We start from the raw sequence: 24,878 nt of genomic DNA on the forward strand, positions 1-24,878 counted from the left end.
ACAAAAAGAAACTGGAAAGAGCATACTCTAATATCTTGACAGCACAGCTAAAATGTTTAGAATAAATAGAAGCAAATATACCCAAGAGGATTAGATGGCAGGACATAATCAAACTCAGGGCTGAAATCAACCAAGTAGAATCAAAAAGAACTATGCAAAGAATCAACAAAACCAGGATCTGCTTCTTTGTGAAAATCAACAATATAGATAAACCATAAGCCAGACTAAGCAGAAGACACACAGTGAGTACCCAAATTAACAAAATCAGAAATGTAAAGGGAGACACATCAACAGAAACTGAGGAAGTTCAAATAATCAACAGATCCTACTACAAAGGCCTATATTCAACAAAACTGGAAAATATGGATGAAATGGTAATTTTTTAGACATCTACTAGGTGCCAAAATTAATCAGGATCAGCTACACTGCATAAACATTGCCATAATACCTAAGGAAGCAGAAGCAGTCATTAAAAGTCTCCCTAACAAAAAAAAAGGCCAGGACCAGATAGGTTAATGCAGAATTATATCATACCAGCAAAGAAGACCTAGTACCAATAATCTTCAAACATTTTCATAAAATAAAAACAGAAGGAACACTATGCAATTCATTCTTTGAAGCCACAACTACACATATACCTAAACTATACAAAGAACTTATAAAGAAACAGGAATTCAGACCAATTTCCTTCATGAATATCGATGCAAAAATACATGATAAAATTCTTGAAAAATGAATCCAAAACACATTACAATGATCATTCAAAATGATTGAGTATGCTTCATTCCAATGAATGCAGGGATGGTTCAATAAATGAAAATCCATCAACATTATCTAATATATAAACAAACTCAAATAAGAAAAAACACGTGATCATCTCATCAGGTACTGAGAAAGCATTTGACAAAATTCAATACCCCTCAATGATAAAAGTCTTTGAAAGATCAGGGATTCAATGCCCATTGGTAAACATAGTAGATGCAATATACAGCAAACTAGTAGCCAACATCATCTTAAATGGAGAGAAACTTGAAGGCATCTCAATAAATCAGGGAGTAGACAAGGCTCCCTACTTATTCAGTAGAGTACTCGAAATGCTAAGCAGAGCAATCAGACAACAAATGGAGTTCAACAGGATAAAACTGGAAAGAAAGAAGTCAAAATATCACAATTTGCAGATGATATAATAGTATACCTAAGTGACCCCAAAAGTTCCACCTATGAATCCTGATAAACAACTTCAGAAAACTGGCTGAATATAAAATTAATTCAAACAAATCAGTAGCCTTCCTCTACTCAAAGGACAAACAGGCTGAGAAAGAAATGAGGGAAATAACACCCTTCACAATAGTCAGAAATAATATAAAATACCTTCGTGTGATTCTAACCAAACAAATGAAAGATCAGTATGACAAGAACTTCGAGTCTTTGAAGAAAGAAATCAAGGAAGTTCTTGAAGATGGAAAGATCTCCCATGATCATGGATGGGAAAGATTAATATTGAAAAAATGGCCATCTTGCTGAAATCAATCTATAGATTCCATGCATTTCCCCTTAAAATTACAACTCAATTCTTCATAGTGTTAGAAAGAGCAATTTGCAAATATATTTTCTTAACAAAAAACCATGGATAGTGAAAAACATTCTCAGCAAGAAAAGAACTTCTCACCCAAACACACAAGCAAGAAGAACATTGAGAGAAAGATCTCTTATAATAGCAAGGAAGCAGAACATAGAGGGAAGCAGACTGGAGAACCGATTTGAAGCAGAACACAGCAGGTCCTATGGGAGAGAGACCTGGATTTTCAGAAGTGAGGACAATCCTGAGAGCTCAGGAGAGGCAACCACTTTTGCCCCCATTCCTGACCCCAGAGGAACCTGTTTACAGCACTCTGGACAAAGGAAAGTAGGATCAATCACAGACATGATCCTGCTGGTCTCCATCAGCACCTTGAGCTGAAAGCCAGTCCCCAGGAGTGCTGACACACTTGAGAGCAGAAGTAAGACCACCACTTCTGCTCAAATGGACAGGTCTGGAGCCCTCAGGACACAATAACTCAGTAGCAGTCTGTGACAGGATCCTTCTGGTTTCAGCCCATGACTGGAGCTTACCGGGTCCCACAGGTGTCTGTACCCAGATACCCTGAGGAAAGAGCGGAACTCTCAGAAGTGCTGACAATCATGAGAGTACAGGAGAGACTAACACTACTCATACTCCTGCCCCAAGAGGAACCTGCCTGGAGCCTGTGGACACAGGAACAGAGGAATAGTCTGGGACAGGTTCTTTCTGGTTGGTCAGTGCCAGAGCTGACCTTGTGACAAAACTCTCTGTTACCAAATCCCACTGGGAGAAAGCCAGCCTCCAGTAATGCTGAAACACAGGCTTATAGGAGGGTCAAGCCACTGCCAGAGACAGCAAGACCAGCTAACCAGATGGCAAGAGGCAAGCACAGGAACCTAAGCAACAGAAAACAAGACTACTTGATATCATCAAAACCCATTGCTACCAAAGCTAATACTGGATATCTAAACACACTGGAAAGGCAAGATTTGTATTTAAAAATCACATCTAATGATGATGATAAAGGACTTTAAGAAGGAAAAAAATAACTCCCTTAAAGAAATTCAGGACAGCACAGATAAACAAGTAGAAGGGCTTAAATAGAAAACACAAATGTACCTTAAAATTATAAGAAAACACAACTAAACAGGTGAAAGAATTGAACAAAACCATCCATGATCAAAAAATGGAAATAGAAACAATAACGAAATCACAAAGGGAAACAAACCTAGAGACAGAAAACTTAAGAAGGAGATCAGGAGTCATAAATGAAAGCATCACCAACAGAATACAAGAGAGAGAAGAGAGAATTTCAGGTGGAAAAGATACCATACAGAATATTGGCACAAAGTCAAAAAAAATGTAAACCACAAAAAGCTCCTAACCCAAGACATTCAGGAAATTCAGGACACTATGAGGAGGTCAAACCTAAGGATAATAGGTATAGAAGAGAGTGAAGATTCCCAACATATAAAGCCAGTAAATTTCTTCAACAAAATCATAGAATAAAAGTTCCCAAACCTAAAGAAAGAGATGCCCATAAACATCTAAGGAGTCTACACAACTCCAAATAGATTGGACCAGAAAAGAAAGTCCTCGTATCATATAATAGTCAAAACACCAAATGCACAAAATAAAGAAAGTATATTTAAAGCAATAAGGGAGACCTATCACAATTATACCATTCTTCTCAACAGAGACTATGAAAGCAAGAAGATCCTGGACAGATGTTCCACAGAACCTAAGAGAACACAAATGACAGCTTAGGCTACTATAAACAGCAAAACTCTCAATTAACATAGATGGAGAAACCAAGGTATTCCATGACAAAACCAAATTTACACAATATTTTTTGACAAATACAGCCCTACAAAGGATAATAGATGAAAAACTCCAACACAAGGAGGGAAAATATTCCCTGGAAAAACCAAGAAAGTAATATTCTTTCAACAAATGCAAAAGAAGATAACCACACAAACATAATTCGTGCTGTAACAAAAAAAATAACAGGAAGCAACAATCATCATTCCTTATTATCTCTTAATATCAATAGGTTGAGTGCCACAACTAAAAGGAGTAGAGTCACAGACTTTACACATAAAAAGGAGCCACCATTTTCCTACATACAGGAAACAATCCTCAATGACAAAGACATTGAGTACCTAAGAGTAAAAAGCTGGGAAAAAAATTTTCCAAGCAAACCGTCCCAAGAAACAAGACTGAGTAACCATTGTAATATCAAATAAAATCAAATTTCAACCAAAAGTTATCAAAAAATAAGGAAAGATGCTTCATATTCATCAAAGGAAAAATTTAGCAAGATAAACTCTCAATTCTGAACATATATGCTCCAAATTCAAAGGCAACCACATTCATAAAAGCAACTTTGCTAAAATGTAAGGCATACATTTTAACACACACCATAATAATGGGAGACTTCAAGACCCCTATCTCAGCAATAGACTGATCACGGAAACAAAAACTAAACAGAGACATATAGAAACTAACAGAAATTATGAACCGAATGGATTTAAGTGATATCTGTACAACATTTCATCTTAAAACAAAATAATATACCTTTTTCTCATCCCTTCCTGCTACCTTCTCCAGAATTGACCATATAATTGGTCACACAACAGGCCTCAACAGATACAGGGCAATTGAAATAATCCCATGCACCTTATCAGACCACCATGGATTACAACTGATCTATAATAAAATGACAGAAAGCCCACATACACATGGGAGATGAACACTGCTCTACATAATGAGAACTGGGTCAAGAAAAAAAATAAGAAAGGAATTGAAGACTTTTTATGATTTAATGAAAATGAAGATACAACATACCCAAATGTAAGGGGTACAATGAAAGCAGTGCAAAGAAAAGAATCTCATGGCTCTGAGTGTCCCAAAAAAGAAATTAGAGAGAGCATTCACTAGCAGATTGACAGCACACCTGTAAGCTCTAGAACAAAAATAAGCAAATTCACTCAAGAAGAATAGACAGCAGGAAATAATCAAACTCAGTGCTGAAATAAACCAAGTACAAACAAAAAGAATTATACGAAGAATCATCATTACCAAGAGCTGTTTTTTGTGAAATTCAACAAGATAGATATACTATTAGCCAGGTTCAATCATTCAACCAGAGTGCAGACAGACATCATCCAAATCAACAAAATAAAAAATGAAAAGGGAGCCCTAAAAGAAACTGAGGAAATTTTAAAAATCAGCAGAACATAGTCCAAAAGTCATCACTCAGCAAAACTGGAAACTCTGGAAGAAACAGTCAATTTTCTTGACATATACCATGTACCAAAGTTAAATCAGGATCAGAGAAACAATATAAACAGTCCCATAGCCCCTAAATAAATAGTAGCATTCGCATATGTAGAGGAGGATGGCCTTGTTAGGCACCAATGGGAAGAGAAGCCCTTGGTCCTACATAGGCTGGACCCCCTATTGTAGGGGAATGTCAAGGTGGGGAGTCAGAAAGGGAAGGGTTGGAGAGGGAGAACAAAAGAAAAAAGAAAAAAAATAAATAGTAGCATTCAATAATAGCTCACAAACAACAGCAACAGAAAAATCCTAGGTCCAGATGGGTTAATGCTGAATTGTACCAGACCTTCAAAGAAGACCTAATGCCAATACTCTTCAAACTTTTCCAGAAAATAAAAACAGAAGGAACACTACGCAACTCATTTTTGAAGCCACAATTACACTTATACCTAAACCACACAAAGCCCATATAAAGAAAGAGAAATTCAGAACAAATTCCTTCTTGAATGTAGATGCAAAAATACTCAATAAAATTCTCACAAATTGAATTCAGGAACACATCAAAAGGATCATCAATCATGATTATGTAAGCTTCCTCCCAGGGATGCAGGGATGTTTCAGTATACAGAAATTCATGAATGCAAGCTACTATATAAACAAACTCAAAGAAATAAAACACAAGATCATTTCACTAGATGCTGAGAAAGTATTGGAAAAAATTCACTACCCCTTCATGATCTTCTTGGGAAGATCAGGAATTCAAGGTCCATACCTAAACACAGTAGAAGCAATATACACCAAACCAGTAGCCAGCACCAAACTATATGGAGAGAAACATGAAGCAATCCCACTAAAATAATGGACCAGACAATGCTGCACACTCTTTCCCTACCTATTCAATATAGTACTCAAAATCCTACCCAGAACAATTAGACTACAAAAAGAGGTCAAAGAGATACAAAGTGTAAAGAAACTAGTCTAAATAACAGTAAGTCCAGATAATATGATAGAATACTTAAGTGACCCCCAAAATTCCAATAGAGGACCCCTAAACTTGATATACAAATTCGGCAAAGAGCTGGATATAAAATTAATTCCAACAGATCAATAGACTTCTTCTACTCAAAGGATAAACAGGCTAAGAAAGAAATGAGGGAAGTGACACAATTCACAATAGTAAGAAATAATATAAAATAACTTTCAGCAACTCTAACCAAGCATGTGAAAGTTCTGTATGACAAGAACTTCAAGTCACTGAAGAAAGAAATTGAAGATCTCAGAAATTGTAAAGATTTCCCATGCTCATGGATTGACAAGATTAATATTTTCAAAACGGACATCTCACTGAAAGCAATCTACAGATTCCATGTAATCCACATTAAACTTCCAACTCAATTCTTCATAGAGTTAGAAAGAGCAATTTGCAAATTCATTTGGATTAACAAAAAACATAAATAGCAAAGACTATTTTCAGCAGTAAAAGTACTTCTTGGGGAATCACCATCCCTGACCTCAAGCTGTGTAACAGAGCAATAGTAAAAAGAACTGCCTGGTATTCATACATAGATAGGCAGGTTAATCAATGGAATAAGATTGAAGTCCCAGAAAAAAACCAGCACACCTATGGACACCTGATCTTTGATAAAGTTGTGAAAAGCATCAAGTGAAAAAAGGGCAGCATTTTCAACAAATGTGCTTGTTCAACTGGTAGTCAGCATGTAGAAGACTGAAAATCAATCCATTCTTATCTCCTTCTAAAAAGCCCAAGTTTACATGGATTAAGGAAATTCACCTAAAACCTGATACATTGAAACTAATAAAAGAGAATGTGGGAAAAGCCTCGAGCACGTAGGCAGAGGGGAAATTGTCCTGAACACAACACCAATGGCTTATGCTTTATGATCTAGAATTGACAAATATGAACTCAGAAAATTGTAAAGCTTCTGTGAGGCAAAGGATACTTTAATAGGATCAAATGATAACCAAAATTTTGAGAAGCAATCTTTAACAATTCAATATCTGACAGAGTACTAACATATAATATGTACAAAGAACTCAAGAAAGTAGACTCCAGAGAACCAAATGACCTTATTTAAAATGGGGTACAGAGCTAAACAAAGAATTCTTAACTGAGGAATATAGAATGGCTGAGAATCACCTAAAGAAATGTTCAACATCCTTAGTCATCAGGGAAATGCAAATAAAAACAACCCTGAGATTCTACCTCACACCAGTCAAAATGGCTAACAAAAATATTCAGGTGACAACAGATTCTGATGAGGATATTGAGAAAGAAGACCATTACTCCATTATAGGTGGAATTGGGAGCTGGTACAACCACTCTAAAAATCAGTCTGTTGGTTCTTCAGAAAATTTGACATAGTACTTACCTGAAGACCCAGCTACACTACTCCTTGGCATATACCCAAAAGATGCTCCAAAATATAGCAAAGACACACGCTCTACTATATTCATAGCGGCCCTATTTATAATAACCAGACTGGAAAGAATCCAGATGTCCTTCCTTAGAAGAATGGAGGCATAAAATGTGGTACATTTACACAGTGAAGAATGACTAAGTTATTTAAAACAAAGATTTCATGAAGTTCTTAGGCAAATAGAAGGAACTAGAAAATACCACCCTGACTAAACTTACCCAGTCCAAAGGATCACACTGAATAGTACTTCAGAAGCTCAGAGTACCCGAGATACAATTCCCAGGCCATAAGATGCTCAAGAAGAGAGAAGGACAAAGTGTGGATGCTTCAGTCCTTCAAAGGGGGAAAATATTCCCAGTAGTTAGATGCTTGGAGGGATTTGGGAGGAAGAGAGAAGGGGATAAGAAAAGGGGTGTCAAGAATAGATATGAGAGGAAACAATGATGATATACAGAAGACAGGAATTTCAACAGAGGTTTCAACAGAAACGATGGGGAATGGGGAACTGGTTGTATCCATGAGCAAATCACTAATGCCAGGAAAGGAAGAGGCTCCTAGGACCCATAAAGGATGAGAATAGCTATAATCCCTAATAAAGCAGAGGGAGAACCTGTAGAGACTAGGTCCAGAGGTTAGGCAATGCCCCCAGTTGTGGAAAGGGGCCACCTATACTTTTCAAAATTTTAACCCAGATTGTTCCTGTCTAAAAAAAAATAGAGGGACAAAGACGGGAGCAGATACTGAAGGAAAAGCCATTTAGAGACTTCCCCACCTCAGGTTATATGCAGTCACCAAACCCAGTCACTATTGCTGATGCAAAGAGGTACTTCCTGACAGCAATAGTGACTGGATTCTGCTCAGTCTGGGAGCCTGATATGCATGTCCCCTAAGAGGCTCTTCCAGAGCCTTACTGATACTGATGAGATTGCTTGCATCTAAACTTTGGACTGAACACAGGAACTCCAATGAAGGAATTAGAGAAAGAAATGAAGATGAAGGGTTTGCAACCACATAGGAAGAACAACAATATCAAAATCAATATCAACCACCCAGAAACCCAAAACCCCCCAGAGACTAAACCATTAACCAAGAAGTACACATGGAGGAGCTCCAGCCACATATGTAGCCAAGGATGGCATTGAGGAGAAGCTCTTGGTCATGTAAAGTCCATAATTTTCAGTGAAGAGGAATGCCAGGTCACGGAGCAGGGCTTGAGTGCGTGGGAGGGAGCATCAACATAGAAGCAGGGATAGGGGGAATGGAAGATGGTTGAACCGTGAAAGGGGATAACATATGAAATATAAATACGTGAAATATCCAACAAAAATGAAATTTCTAAGGAAAAAATTATAAAAAGAAGTATACTGAAATATACACTGAATTAACGATTTAATAAAATGTCTAACCATGCAATTGATAGAAAACTGTCATTTGAATTTGAACAATAAAAATATAAAGGACATACTTTCAGCAAAAAGATATAATTCACTTTCAGAACAGGTATTTGTTGAAAAATTTAAATGTGTCTAGAGACATAGCTCAGTGTTGAAAATCACTGACACATGCTCTTGGTCTATGTGGGTATAACATACACACACACACACACACACACACACACACACACACACACACACAAACACACATTGTAGAGACATACCTGTAGGCAAACACAAACACATTAAATTCTCAAAAATTCAAGTACAGTATATATATTTTCCATATTCTCCTGAAGGGACTAATAAAGTCTTGGAAAATACACAGTAAAGCTATATGGAACGGCACAGCTCTGTTAAAAATACATAGTAGTCATTACTTCCCTGATCTTTCTTTGGAGTACTGGTTGACAGACTACTCTTTACTCTCCTACACCTCCCCAATGTCTGAGGAGGTAGGTTAAGTAAGTGCTGCACTTGCAGCTTCCAGACAAGATTTCTGTCTGTGCTATAAACTGTCACCTTTGATGGGGTTGTTCAACCCTCTCCCAACCTTGTAGAAACCAATGTTCCTTCTTATCATTATCTTACCCAGTCTTTCCTTCCTTCAACTCCCTGCATTTCTGATCCTCTTTAAAGACTGAGAGTGATATATATATATATATATATATATATATATATATATATATATATATATATATATATATTCACATCTGATTGATTTTATTATCACCATTCTACAAACTAAGAGTGGTGAATGTTGTCCCCGATATAGTGACCATGGGTCATCACCCAGACCTGTTCACAGACCTTTGTTACAGTTTTGGAACCACTTGAGATCTAGGAGGTAGTTAGTTCTTCATTAAAAAACCACAGAGCTAGTAAGCTATTGTGAATCCTCCCCTGGTGAGACTAACTTAGCATTCTCATTCCTTGGCTCAGGTATGAGCAGTGCCACAGTTGGCTCTCCATTCTCTTCATGAATCCTAGTGCTGACGGATATCTTGTTCTGAGTCCCAGCTGTTCTTTGATGACATCTCTCCCGCTTCATTTTTACCTGGAAGAACAATATAGAAATGTCATCGGGGCATAGATCTGGGATAAAGATAGATAGAATGTGTATGGAGATTTATAAGAAAGGACAACAGTAGATAAGAAGTTTATAGCAGGCCTGTGAAAGTCTTAAGGGGAGGAATGACTGGGTAGAAACTCTAGGTTTCTTTTTTTCTGGGTGGGTTTTGTGGCTGCTCCTTCTGAGACCTCAGTACTAGGCTTGGGGGCTTTTTTAGCTACCTATCCTGTAGTGGATCTCTTTCATGGACTTGCCCCAGGGCTCTGAATACCCTGCTTATCTACCTATCAGAACAATGGTGGGCCACACCCCTCTGTCTTGATTGATCCTCAAAATCATCCCTAGCCAGTGGTAACTAAGGCAAGGCTGAGACCTCACAAAACCCTACCTCTGACTCCTCCGAGTATATCTAACCTATGCCAGGTTTGGTTTGAACACTAGAAGTATATAGGTCCTGTAATGTGTGCCTACTGACATTGTCCCTGAATCTATGCTCATTGATACTCTAACTCTTTCAAAACATAATCTCCCAATTAAATGCTTACCTTCATAAATTGCAGTGGTCATTTTATCTCTTCACAGCAAAGAAAAATAACTAACTAGCAATGGGAAGTTGATGTGATAGAAATATATCTTATCTGTATGTGCATTAAATTATCACAGTGAATTTTAAGGGAAAAAGAACATTGCTGAAAATGTTACTATGCAGAATGAAAATGACAAAGACTGAACCAGTGAACTTTGAGGAAACACCATAATTTTCCTACTTAATCTAAGAAAAGGTATATTAAATTTTATGTTGTGTGTGTAGGGACCTTTTCTGCATGCATGTCTATGCATCTCTTCATGCAGAGACCCATGAGAATCGAATACGTGTTAGCATCTATGGAACTGGGATTATAGATATCTGGAAGCTTTCAAGTGTGCTCTGCAAATCAAACACACTTTCAAAGAAAAATTATTCATGCTAATTGCATACATGGAAAGTTAACAGATTACAATGAAAAAACTAAATTTAATAATATCCCTACCTTAGTGATGGGAAACTATGCACTAAAAACATATAGTTCAGAATTAAGAGAAAGAGCAAAATCTAAATTGGATTACACACACACACGCACGCACACACACACACACACACACACACACACACACACACACATATATATATATATATATACTTTATTATGCAAATACTGAGTAAAAGGTTGTAAGTGACAGAGATCAGGTAATTTGCTGTATGATTACATCACTTTGTTATGGTGAATGCTAAATCCATAAATGCTCACCAACATCAGGGCCCACACATGAGCTGAACAACATTGGAAAAAACAGGCATTTAAAGTGTATAAAAATGCCCATGTTGCCTAAGTTCTACACACATAACAATGGAGTACGGGGGAATGCTGAGAAAAGAAATAATCTTCTACAGTGAAGAACACAATTGACTGTCTAGTGACAACATATTACAATCTCAAACATTCAGTAATAAAACAACTAAAACAGCCCAGTAGTGTGGACACTCCAGAGAACACAGAGGAAAGAAATACTTTCTGCCCACATTCCTGACACAAGAGGAAATTGTCTAGTGCCATCTCTGCCCCCTGGGCACAGGGACCTAGGAGCAGGCAGGAGCAGGAACCTTCAAGTTTCTGCTTGCACCTAGAGCAGAAAGCCAGTCACTAGAGCGCCTACACACCTGAGAGCAAAGGTAAGACCAAATTTCTGCTCCAAGAGAACACCCTGGTGGACTCACAGCAGATAGATAGGAGTCCTCTGGGACAGGACACTTCCAGTTTCTGGCTGTGCCGGGAACTGAACTGAACTTATCCCACAGCTTCTTGTACTCAATCCCATAGGGGAGAGAGTGGAACTCCCAGAAATGCAGACAATCCTGAAACCTCAGGACAGACTGCCACTTCTGCCTACTGCTGCCCACTTCAGCCCATATTCCCAGTCCAAGAAGAAACTGTATAGTGCCTCTGGACACAGGAATATAGGAGCAGTAAGCTGCAGGAACCTGCTGGGTTGTGTCTGCTCCTGGAACTAAACTGAACCAATAACACAATTCCTTGAACCCAAATACCATGGGGGAGAGACCACTACACTCAATTTTATGGACACTCCAGAGTACTCAGGGGAGACAAATACTTTCTGTCCACATTCCTGATGCAAGAGGAAATCCCTTAGTGCCATCTGTGCCCTCTAGGCACAGAGACCTAGTAGCAGTCAGGGGCAGGACCCTTTGGGTTTCTGCCTGCATCTAAATTTGAAAACCTGTCTCCAGGATCGCCTCCAACCGTGAAATCAGATCTCTCTCTTCCAACATCTGGCTAAAATAAAACAGGTCTATGGAAGTGGAGTAGGGCCAAGCCACTTTCAGAGACAGCAAGACAAGCTAACACCAGAGGTAACTTGATGGCAAGAGGCAAGCACAGGAACCTAAGCAACAGAAACCAAGACTACTTTGTATCATCAGAGCACAGTTCTCCCACCAAAGCAAATGCTGGATATCCAAACACACCAGAAAAGCAAGAATTAAAATCACATTTGATGATAATGATAGGGGACTATAAGAAGGAAATAAATGACTCCCTTAGGGAAATGCAGGACAACACAAATAAATAGAAAGAAGCCCTTAAAGAGGAAACACAAAATTCCTATAAATAGTACCTTAAAGAATTTCAGGAACAGACAACCGAATAGGTGAAGGAAATGGACAAAACCATCCAGGATTTAAAAATGGAAATAGAGACAATAAAGAAAGCACAAATGGACAAAACCCTGGTGACAGAACACCTAGAGAAGGGATCAGGAGTCATAGATTCAAGCATCATCAACAGAATACAAAAGATAGAATAGAGAATCTCAGGGGCAGAAGATACCATAGAAAACATATACACAACCATCAAAGACAATGTAAAATGCAAAAAGCTTCTAGTACAAAACATCCAGGAAATCCAGCACACAAAGAGAAGATCAAACCTAAGGATAATAGGTATAGAAAGAGTGAAGACCCCTAATTTAAAGGGCCAGTAAATATCTTTGACAAAACTATAGAAGAAAACTTACCTAACCTGAAGAAAGAGTTGCCCATAAATATACAAAAAGCCTACAGAACTCAAAATAGATTGGATCAGAAAAGAAACTCCTCCCATCACATAATAGTCAATACACCAAATGCACAAAACAAAGAAAGAATTTTAAAAGCAGTAAGGGAAAAAGGTCAAGTAACATATAAAGGCAGACCTATCAGAATTACACCAGACTTCTCACCAGAGACTATGAAAGCCAGAAGAACCTGGGCAGATGTCATACAGACCTTAAGAGAAGACAATTGCCAGCCCAGGCACCATATCTGGCAAAACTCTCAATTAACATAAATGGAGAAACCAAGATATTCTATGACAAAACCAAATTTACACAATATCTTTCTATAAACCCAGCCCTACAATGGATAATAGAAGGAAAACTACAGCATGATAAGAGAAACTATATCCTAGAAAAAGGAAGAAAGTTCTTCTTACAAGAACACCAAAAGAAGTGGGACACCCAAACATAATTCCAGCTCTAACAACAAAAATAACATGAAGCAACCTCACTATGACTTAATATCTGTCACCATCAGTGGACTCAGTTCCCCCAAAAAAAAAACAAAACAAAACTAACAGACTGGATACGTAAAGAGGACCCAGCATTTTGCAGCGTGCAGGAAATATTCCTCACAGACAAAGACAGACACTACCTGAGAGTAAAAGGCTGGAAAACATATTTGCAAGCAAATGGTCTTCAGAAATAAGCTGAAGTACCCATTCTAATATCAAATAAAATTGACTTTCAACTAAAAGTCATCAAAAAGGATATGAAAGGACACTTCATATTCATCAAAGGAAAAATCCACCAAGATGAAGTCTCAATCCTAAATATCTATGATCCAATGCAAGGGCACCTCATAAAAGAAAGCTTATTAAAGCTCAAATCACACATTGAACTTCACACAGTAATGGTAGGATATTTCAACACCCCAATCTTATCAATGGACTGATTATAGAAACACAATTTAAACAGAGACATAGCGAAACTAGCAGATGTTTTGAAACAAATGGACTTAACAGATATTTGTAGGATGTTTCATTCTAAAATAAAAGAATATACATTTTTGTCAACATTCTTCTCCAAAATTGATCATATAATATGTCACAATACAGGCTTCAACAGGTACAAGAAGAATGAAATAATCCCTTGCATCCTATCAGATCAAGACAGACTAAGGCTGGTCTTCAATAACGAGATAAATGATAGAAAGCCCACATATACATCAAAGTGGAACAATGCTCTGTTCAATGATAACTTGGTCAAGGAAGAAATAAGGAAAGAAATTAAAGGCTTTAAAATTTAATGAAAATGAAGGCACTGCATACCCAAACTTATGGGACACAATGAAAGCCGTGCTAAGAGGAAAAATCATACTTCTGAGTGCATAAAAAAAAATCAGAAGGGAGCATACCTTAGCAGTTTGAAAGCAAAACTAAAAGCTTTATAACAAAAAGAAGCAAATATACAGAAGAAGGCAGTAAATAATCAAACTCCAACCAAGTAACAACCAATAAAACAACCAAGTAGAAATAAAAAGGACTATACAAAGAATCAACAAAACCAGAAGCTGATTCTTTGAGAAAATCAATAACCTAGATAAACCCTTAGCCAGACTAATAGACAGATCTCCCATTATCCTGCATTGGCAGGATTAATATAGTGAAAATGGCATTTTTTGAAAAGCAATCAACAGATTCTATGCAATCCTTATCAAAGTTCTAAGAAAAATTTTCATAGAGTTAGAAAGAGCAATTTGCAAATATATTTGGAATAACAAAAAAACCCAGGAGATCAATAACTATATTCAACAACAAGTGAACTTCCAGAGGAATCACCATCCTTGACCTCAAGCAGTAGTACAGAGCAATAAAGATAAAAGCTGTATGGTATTGGTACAGAGAAAGGCAAGAAGAGCAGTGGAATAGAATTGAAGACCCAGAAATGAACCATCAAACTTATGGTCATTTGATCTTTTGATAAAACAGATAAAACTATCAAATGGAAAAAAGATAGCATGTTAAACCAATGGTGCTGATTCAACTAGAAGTCAGCATGTATAATAATGAAACTGGATCCATGCTTATCACCCTGTACAAAGCTTAAGTCCAAGTAGATCAAAAACCTACACATAATACCAGATACACTCAAACTAACGGAAGAAAAAGTGGGGAAGAGTCTCGAGCACATGGCCATTAGGGAAAATTTCCTGAACAAAACACCAATAGCTTATGCTCTATGATCAAGAATTGACAAATGGTTCCTCATAAAAGTGCAAAGCTTCTGTAATGCAAAAGACACTGTCAATAGGGGAAAATGGCAACCAACACATTGGGAAAATATCTTTAACAATTCTTCATCTGGTAAAGGACTAATATCCAAAATATAAAGAACTTATGAAGTTAGATTCCAGAGAGCCAAAAACCCTTTTAAAAATGGGGTACAGAGCTAAACAGAGAATTCTCAGCTGAGGAATATCAAATGACTGAGAAGTACCTAAAGAAATGCTCAACATCCTAGGTCATGAGGGAAATGCAAATAAACAACTCTGAGATTGTACCTCACACCAGTCAGAATGGCTAAGATAAAAAAAAAGCAGGTGATAACAGATGCTGGCAAGGATTTGGAGAAAGAGGATCACTCCTCCCTTGTTGGTGGGATTGTAAACTGGTACAACCTCTCTGGAAATCAGTCTTGAAGTTCCTCAGAAAACTGATATGCACTACCTGAGAACCCAGCTATCCTTCCTCGGGGCGTATACCCAAAAGATACTCCAACGTACAACAAAGACACATGATCCACTATGTTCGTAGAAACCTTATTTATAATAGCCAGAAACTGGAAAGGACCCAGATGCCCTTCAACAGAGGAATGGATTCCAAAAATGAAAAACATTCACATAATGGAGTACTACTCAGCTATCAAAAACAATGAGTTCATGAAATTCATAGGCAAATGGACTGAACTAGAAAACATTATCCTTAGTGAGGTAACCCAATCACAGAAAAACACACATGGCATGTACTCATCGATAAGTGGATATTAGCCCAAAAGCTCAAATTACCCAAGATTCAATCTAGAAAACTCATGAAGGTCAAGAAGGATGACCAAAGTGTAGATGCTTCAGTCCTTCCTGAAAGGGGAAACAAAAATTGTCATAGAAGGGGATATGGAGGGAAAGTTTATAGCAGAGACTGAAGGAATGGCCATTCAGAGCCCGGTCCACAAAAACTACATAAGATTGATGAAACTAAGAAGTACATGTTGGCAGGACCCAGATATAGATTTCTTCTGAGAGACACAGCCAGAACATGTCATATACAGAGGAGAATGATAGCAGTAAACCATTGAACTAAAAATGGGACTCCAATTGGAGGAATTAGAGAAAGGATTGAAAGAGCTGAAGAGGCTTTCAACCCCATAAGAACAACAATACCAACAAACCAGAGTTCCTGGGGACTAAACTACTACCCAAAGAGTACACATGAACTGACTCATGGATCCAGCTGCATATGTAGCAGAGGGTGGCATTGTTGGGCACCAAAGGAAGGAGAAGCTCTTGGCCCTGCCAGGGTTGATCCTGTGGTATAAGGGAATGTCAGGGGGCAGTAAGGAAGTAGATGGGGAGGTGAACACCCTTATAGAAGAAGAGAACAGGATGGGATTCGGGGCTTATAGATGGGAAACCAGGAATGGGAATAACATTTGAATTTTAAATAAAAATATCCAATAAAAAGGAAATTTTAAAAAACAACTAAAATAGTATTACATCCTTAACCTTTGTCCCAGAGAAATGACAATTAGTATTCCCAAAAAAACTTAACACATTTGTTGGAAATATGGGATTGCCTACTTTCTCCTCTAGACTGGAGGATAATCACAAGATCAATGGATATGTGGATAAATAAAAATGAGCCTGTCTCAATATTACAATGTTTTGTAATACAATGTTTTAGTAGAGATTTTGCTCTGGAACATAAAAAGACAGTACCAAACAATGAGAAAAAATAACTTGCTGAGCAATGTTGTGTTTTACTAGATTGAACTAAATGAACCACCAAAAAGGTAAATGTGGAAGCAGATTATTATTTTCCTGTTGTCTCTTCTCAATGCCTACATGGCCAAAAATTGTTTTGTATCTGTCCATGTATCGGAACATTGGAGCCACTCAAATTATATCCAACATCAATTTTATTTGACATTCTTTCCAATGTCCCTCTATCATATCACTTCCATGCAAATTTCTATGTAAATATTGGTGCATCTTCATAATAGCCAAAAATTAAATAAAATTCCTTTGTGTGACTCTAACCAAGCAAGTAAAAGATCTGTATGAGAAGAACATCAAATCTCTGAAAAAAGAAGTCAAAAAAGTTATCATAAGATGGTAAGATTTCCCATGCTCATGTATTGGCAGGATTTATATAGTAAAAATGGCCATCTTGCTGAAAGCAATCTATAGATTCAATGCAATACCCATCAAATTTCCAACTTAATTATTCATAAAATTAGAGAGAGCAATTTTCAAATACATTTGGAAAAACAAAAATCCCAGGATATCTAGACATATAGTCAATAATAAAAGCCCTTCTGGGGTAATCACCACCCTTGATTTCATGCATTTTATCATGAGCAATCATGATAAAAACTGCATGGTATTGATACAGAGACAGGCAGGTATATCAGTTGAATAGAAATGAAGATTCAGAAATGAGGGCAAATAACTATGGTCACTTGATCTTTGACAAAGAAGCTGAAATTTTCCAACAGAAAAAAGGCAGCATTTTCAACAAATGGTGCTGGTATAACTGGAGGTCTACATGTAGAAGAATTCAAATTGACACATTCTTATTTCCTTGTACAAAGCTGAAGTCCAAGTGGATCAAAGACCTACATATAAAACCATATGCACTGAAATAAACAGAAGAGACCATTGGAAAGAGCCTTGAACACATAGGCACTGAGGAAAATTTCATGAACAGAACACCAATGGTTTATGCTCTAAGATCAAGAATCAAAAAATGGGATCTCATAAAATTGCAAAGCTTCTGTAAAACAAGGGAGATTATACATAGGACAAAAGGGCAACCAACTGATTAGGGAAAGATCTTTACCATTCCTGCATCCAATTGAGGGATAATATCTAGTATATACAAAGAACTCAAGAAGTTACACTTAGAGAATCAACTAATCCTTTCAAAAATGCAGTAAAGAGATAAACCAAGAATTCTCAACTGAGGAATATCAAATGGCTGCAAAACACCTAGAGAACTATTCAACATCCTTAGTTATCAGGGAAATGCAAGTATAAACAACCCTGAGATTCTACCTTTCCTCAGACAGAATAGCTAAGATCATAAACTCATGTGACAACAGATGCTGGCAAGAATGTGGAGAAATAGGAACACTCCTCCATTGCTGTTGTGATTGCAAGCTGGTACAACCACTTTGGAAATCTGCCTGGAGGTTCCTCAGAAATTTTGACATAGTACTATCTGAGAAACCAGCTATACCACTCCTGGGCATATACCCAATAGAAACATCAATATATAAAATGGGTGCATGTTCCACTATGTTCATAGCAGTCTTACTTATAATAGCCAGAAACTGGAAAGAACATAGATGGCCCCCCAACAGAGGAAAGCATAAATAAAATGTGGTATATTTGCACAATGGAGCTATTAAAAACAGTGACTACATGAAATTTTTAGGCAAATACATGGAAATAGAAAATATCATCCTGAGTAAGGTAGCCCAATCACAAACAAACACAAGTGGTATCTACTCACTGATAAATGGATATTAGCCCAAAACTTCATAATACCCAAGATAAAATCCACAGACCACATGAAGCTCAAGAAGAAGGAAGACCACAGTGCAGATGCTTCAGCCCTCCTTAAAAGGGGAACAAAAATATTCATAGGAGGCGTTATAGAGACAAAGTATGGAGCCTTCAGGAATGGCCATTCAGAGAATCCTCCACCTGAGGAACTATCTCATATGCAGCCACCAAACCCAGTCACTATTGCTGATGTCAAGAAGTGAGTGCAGGCCGACAGGAGCCGGATGTAGATAACTCCTGAGAGACACAGCCAGAATACAGCAAATACAGAGGCGAATGCCAGCAGCAAACCACTGAACTGCGAATAGGACCCCTGTTGAAGGAATCAGAGAAAGAACTGGAAGAGCTTGAAGGGGCTCGAGACCCCATATGTACAACAATGCCAAGCAACCAGAGCTTCCAGGGACTAAGCCACTACCTAAAGACTATACATGGACTGACCCTGGACTCTGACCTCATAGGTAGCAATGAATATTCTAGTAAGATCAATAGTGGAAGGGGAAGCCCTTGGTCCTGCTAAGACTGAACCCCCAGTGAACGTGATTGTTGGGGGGAGGGCAGCAATGGGGGGAGGATGGGGAGGGGAACACCCATAAAGAAGGGGAGGGGGAGGGATTAGGGGGATGTTTGCCCGGAAACCGGGAAAGGGAATAACACTCGAAATGTAAATAAGAAACACTCAAGGTAATAATAATAAAAAAAAAAAAAAAGAAAGAAAGAAAGCCACAACCAATCTTGCTATTTTAAATGTATGTGGTGTTTTGGACTCTATCTCTAAGAACTATTAGTGTGTTATTTTGAGTAAATATGAATTTAAATATCATGGTTGCTTTACTGTGCAATAAACATAAAAATTGTAGCTTAGGAAAACAAAGAATTGTGGCTGTCAATACTAAGATATATATATATATATATATATATATATATATATATATATATATATATATATATATATATATATATGTCTCCTGACAGGCTCTGCCAAAGTCCTGCTGATACAGATGAGGATGTTGGCATCTATTCATTGGACTAAGCAAGGGAACCCCAATGGAGGAGTTAGAGAAAAGACTGGAGGACCTTAAGGGATTTGCAACATCATAGGAAGAACAACATTATCAACCAACCAGACCCCACCAGATATCCGAGGGACAAAACCACCTACCAATGAATATACATGGATGGACACAGGACTCCAGCTGCATATGTAGCAGAGGAGGGCATTGTTGAGCATCAATAGGAGGTAAAGCCCTTGATCCTGTGAAGGCTTATTTCTCCATTGATGGGTAATGCCAGCGTGTTGAGGTTATATTGGGTGGCTGAGAATGAGAGTATTCTCATAGAAGCCGGGGGGGGGGGGGCGGTATGAGAGAGGTTGGGAAACTGGATAACATTTGAAATGTAAATACATAAAATATCCAAGAAAAATAAAATTAAAAAATATCACATGAACAATTTAAACAAATTTATACCTCCTAAGGAAATAGAAGCATCCATCAAAATTCTACCAATCAATCAAAAAGGGGAAGAATGGCCAGATGTTTTTAGTACAGAGTTTAGCCAAATTCTCAACATAGAACTAATGCCAATACTCCTCAGATTATTTCATAAAATAGAAACAGAAGTATCATCAACAAATTTATGTGATAAAGTCAAAATCACTCATACACAAACCAGAGGAAGACTCAACAGAGAAAGAAAATTACAAATCAATTTCCTTCATGAACATTGATGTTTAATCAATAAAATACTCAAAAAAATTCAAGAACATATTAAAGGATCACCCACCATGATCAAGTAAGCCTCAACCCAAGAATGAAGGGATGATTCAGCTCATGAAATTCTGTCAATGTAATTCACCATATAAACAAACTGAAAGAAAATAAACGATATGATCATCTCATTCGATATAGAAAAGTCTTCAGCATCCCTTCTTGATAAAAGTCTTGGCTGGATATAAGTGATACAGCTGATAAAAAGTGCCTGGATAAAACATCAACCACAAAACAAAACAAACAAAAAGTCTAGGCCTTCTCTATACAAATGACAAATGGGCTGATAAAGAAATTTTAAAAACAATACCCTTCATAATAGCCACAACAAATATGAAATATTTTGGGGTAGCTCAAAGGAAGCAAAACCTGAGTGTTAAAAATTTTAAAATCTTTAAAGTGGAAATTGAAGAAGATAGACCTCATATGCTCATGGATTTTTCAGGATTAACAATAAAAATGGCTATCCTAAAAAATAAATAAATAAATAAAAACTAATCTACTGATTCAATGTAATCCCCATAATAATTCTAACACAATTCTTTACAGATCTTGAAAGAACAATACTCAACTTCATATGGAAGAAAAATTTCTGGATAGCTAAAACAAACATTTACAACAAAAGAACTTCCAGATCCCTGATCTCAATCTGTACTACAGAGCAATAGTGATAAATACTGCATGCGATTGGACAGAAACACACGAGTTGATCAATGGAATAGAATTGAGTATCCAGAAATAAAACCACACACTTATGTATACTTGGTCTTTAATAAAAAAAAAGCCAAAATCAGATAACAAAAAAAGAAAGAAAGCATCTAAAATAAATGGTGCTAGTCTAACTGGCAGTCAGGATGTTGAATAATGAAAATAAATCTATATTTGGCACCATGCGCAAAGTTCAAGTCCAGGTTGATCAAGGGCCTCCACATAAAACTAGATATACTGAGTCTAATAGAAGAGAAAGTGGAAAAGAGCCTCAAACTCATTGGCACAAGAGACAAATTCCTGAATATTATATCAGTGTCTCAGGCTCTAAGATCAACTATTGATAAATGGGACATCATGAAACTGACAAGATTCTGTAAGGCAAAGGACAACACCATCAATAATGTAAAACAGAATGGAAAAAGCTCTTCACCAACTCCACATTTGACAGAGGGCTAATATCTAAAATACAGAAAGAACTCAAGAAACTAGATATCAACAAACGCTATAATCCAATTACCAAATGAGGTACTAATCTAAATAGACAATTTTCATCAAAGTAATCTCAAATGAGATTCAATGTCCTTAGGCATTAGAGAAATGTAATTCAAAACTACATTTAGATTTCATTTTATACCTGCCAAAATGGATACATTCAACAACACAAGTGATACCACATGTTGCTGGGGATGTGGAACAAGGGTAAATCTTCTCCACTGCTGGTGGGAGTGTGAATTTTTATAGCCACTTTGGAAGACAATGTGACAGTGGGATGATTTGAATATGCTGGGCCCATAGGAAGTGGCATCATTAAGAGACATGGCCTTTTTGTTTGTCTCTTTTCTTTTATTGGAAACTTTCTTATTTGCATTCAAAGTTATCCCCCTTCCAGTTTTCCCCTCCAGAAATGCCCCATACCATCCTTCCAACGACTGCCTCCTTGAGGGTGCTCACTCACCCAACCACTCCCTCCTGCCTCCCTGCCCTGGCATTCCCCTACCCTGGGGCATCAAGCCTTCATAGGACTAAGGAGCTCTGCTCCCATTGATTCCTTAGAAGAGCCATCCTCTGCTACATATGCAGATGGAGCCAAGGGTCCATCCATGTGTACTCTTTGGTTGGTGCTTTAGTCCCTGGGAGCTCTGGGTGCCTGTTTAGTGGATATTTTTGTTCTTCCTATCAGGTTGCAAACCCCTCACCTGCCTCAGTCCTTTCTCCAACTTCTCCACTGCAGACCCAGTTCTCAGTCTAATGGTTGGCTGCCAGTATCCACCTATTTTATTTGTCAGGCTCTGGCAGAGCTTCTCAGTAGAGAGCTATATCAGGCTCCTGTCAGCATGCACCTTTTGGCATCCACAATAGTGACTGGGTTTGGTGACCTCATGTGGTTTGTATCCTCAGGTGGGGCAGTTTCTAGATGCATTTACCCTTCAGTCTCTGCTCCAGACTTTGTCTCCATATTTCCTCCTGTGAGTATTTTGTTTGCCCTTCTAAGAACTACTGAAACATCCACAATTTTGTCTTTCTTTTCCTTGAGGTTCATGTGGTCTGTAAATTGTAACTTGGGTATTCTGAGCTTTCGATCTAATATCCACTGCAGTGCATAAATATCAAGTGTGTTCTTTTGTGATGGGTTACCTCACTCAGGATATATTTTCTAGTTCCATCTATTTGTCTAAGAATTTCATGAAATCATTATTTTTGATAGCTGAGTAGTATTCCATTGTGTAAATGCAGAATACTTTCTGTGTCCACTCCACTGTTGAAGGACATCTGGGTTTTTTCCAGCTCCTGAATACAATAAATAAGGCAGCTATGAATATAGTGGAGTATGTGTCCTTGTTATCTCTTGGAACATCTTTTGGCGTATATGCTCAGGAATGGTATAGCTGGGTCTTCAGGTAATACTATGTCCAACTTTTTGAGGAAACTCTAGGCTGATTTCTAGAGTAGCTGTACCACCTTGCAATCTCAGAAACAATAGGAGTGCTCCTCTTTCTCCACATCCTCACCAGGGTCTGCTGTCACCTGAGTTTTTGATCCTAGCCATTCTGACTGGTGTGACATAGAATTTTGATTTGCATTTCCCTGATGACTAAGGATGTTGAACATTTCTTCAGGTGTTTTGCAGTCATTTGATATTCCTCCATTGAGAATCCTTTGTTTAGCTCTGTACCCCATTTTTTAAGAGGATTATTTGATTCGCTGGAGTGTAACTTCTTGAGTTCTTGGTATATATTGGATATTAGCCCTCTATCAGATGTAGGATTGGTAAAGATATTTTCCCAACATGTTGGTTGCTGTCTTGTCAAATTGTCAGTGTCCTTTTCCTGTCAGAAACTTTGCAGTTTTATGATGTTCCATTTGTTGATTCTTGATCTCAGAGCATAAGCCATTGGTGTTCTGTTCAGGAAAATTTCCCCTGTGCCCCTGTGTTCAAGGCATTCCCTACCTTAAAAGATGTAGTCTTTTTGAAGAAGTTATGTTCTTGTTAAAGAAAGTGTGTCACTGTGGAGGCAGTACCATGAGGTCATATATACATATATATGATATAGATTATAGATAGATATAGATATATACATAACATAGACATAGACAGACATAGACATAGATATATAGGTCCTGAGGCTGCAGAGCAGAAAAGACCACCAACACTGCCCACCCCTGCCCACAGCCCTGGCCCAAGAGAAAACTGCATACGGCATCTGGGTTCCCATAGAGGAGGGCCCAGGAGCAGCAGGACTGCTGAATCTGAGACACCACCAGAACCTGAAGAGACCTACCAGATAAACAGTTCTCTGGACCCAAATCCCGTGGGAGGGAGAGCTAAACCTTCAGAGAGGCAGACACGCGTGGGAAACCAGAAGAGACTGCACTCTGCACACATCTCTGAAGCCAGAGGAAAACACCACATTCCATCTGGAACCCTGGTGCACTGAAGCTCCCGGGAAGGGCGGCGCAGATCTTCCTGGTTGGTGCCACTGAGGAGAGCTCTTTATTTTTATTATTATTATTATTTTATTTTATTTTTTTTATTAACTTGAGTATTTCTTATATACATTTCGAGTGTTATTCCCTTTCCCAATTTCCAGGCAAACATTCCCCTCCCCCTCCCCTTCCTTATGGGTGTTCCCCTCCCAACCCTCCCCCCATTGCCGCCCTCCCCCCAACAGTCTAGTTCACTGGGGGTTCAGTCTTAGCAGGACCCAGGGCTTCCCCTTCCACTGGTGCTCTTACTAGGATATTCATTGCTACCTATGAGGTCAGAGGCCAGGGTCAGTCCATGTATAGTCTTTAGGTAGTGGCTTAGTCCCTGGAAGCTCTGGTTGCTTGGCATTGTTGTACATATGGGGTCTCGAGCCCCTTCAAGCTCTTCCAGTTCTTTCTCTGATTCCTTCAACGGGGGTCCTATTCTCAGTTCAGTGGTTTGCTGCTGGCATTCGCCTCTGTATTTGCTGTATTCTGGCTGTGTCTCCAGGAGCGATCTACATCCGGCTCCTGTTGGTCTGCACTTCTTTGCTTCATCCATCTTGTCTAATTGGGTGGCTGTATTGTATTGGCCACATGTGGGGCAGGCTCTGAATGGGTGTTCCTTCTGTGTCTGTTTTAATCTTTGCCTCTCTATTCCCTGCAAAGGGTATTCTTGTTCCCCTTTTAAAGAAGGAGTGAAGCATTCACATTTT

General features: G+C 38.2%; 1 long non-coding RNA gene across 1 annotated transcript in view; it reads right to left on the reverse strand.

The window, feature by feature from the left end:
* Positions 1–9,470: 9,470 nt before the first annotated feature.
* LOC147998142 (uncharacterized) overlaps positions 9,471–24,878 on the reverse strand; it is a 28,490-nt gene continuing 13,082 nt past the window's right edge. Inside the window, exon 3 of the long non-coding RNA XR_015647047.1 lies at positions 9,471–9,768. This is a non-coding gene — a long non-coding RNA (uncharacterized LOC147998142). The remainder of the gene's footprint in view (positions 9,769–24,878) is intronic.

This window comes from Rattus norvegicus, chromosome X, assembly GCF_021556685.1.
Source record: "Rattus norvegicus strain SHRSP/BbbUtx chromosome X, alternate assembly SHRSP_T2T, whole genome shotgun sequence".
Lineage (NCBI taxonomy): Eukaryota > Metazoa > Chordata > Mammalia > Rodentia > Muridae > Rattus > Rattus norvegicus.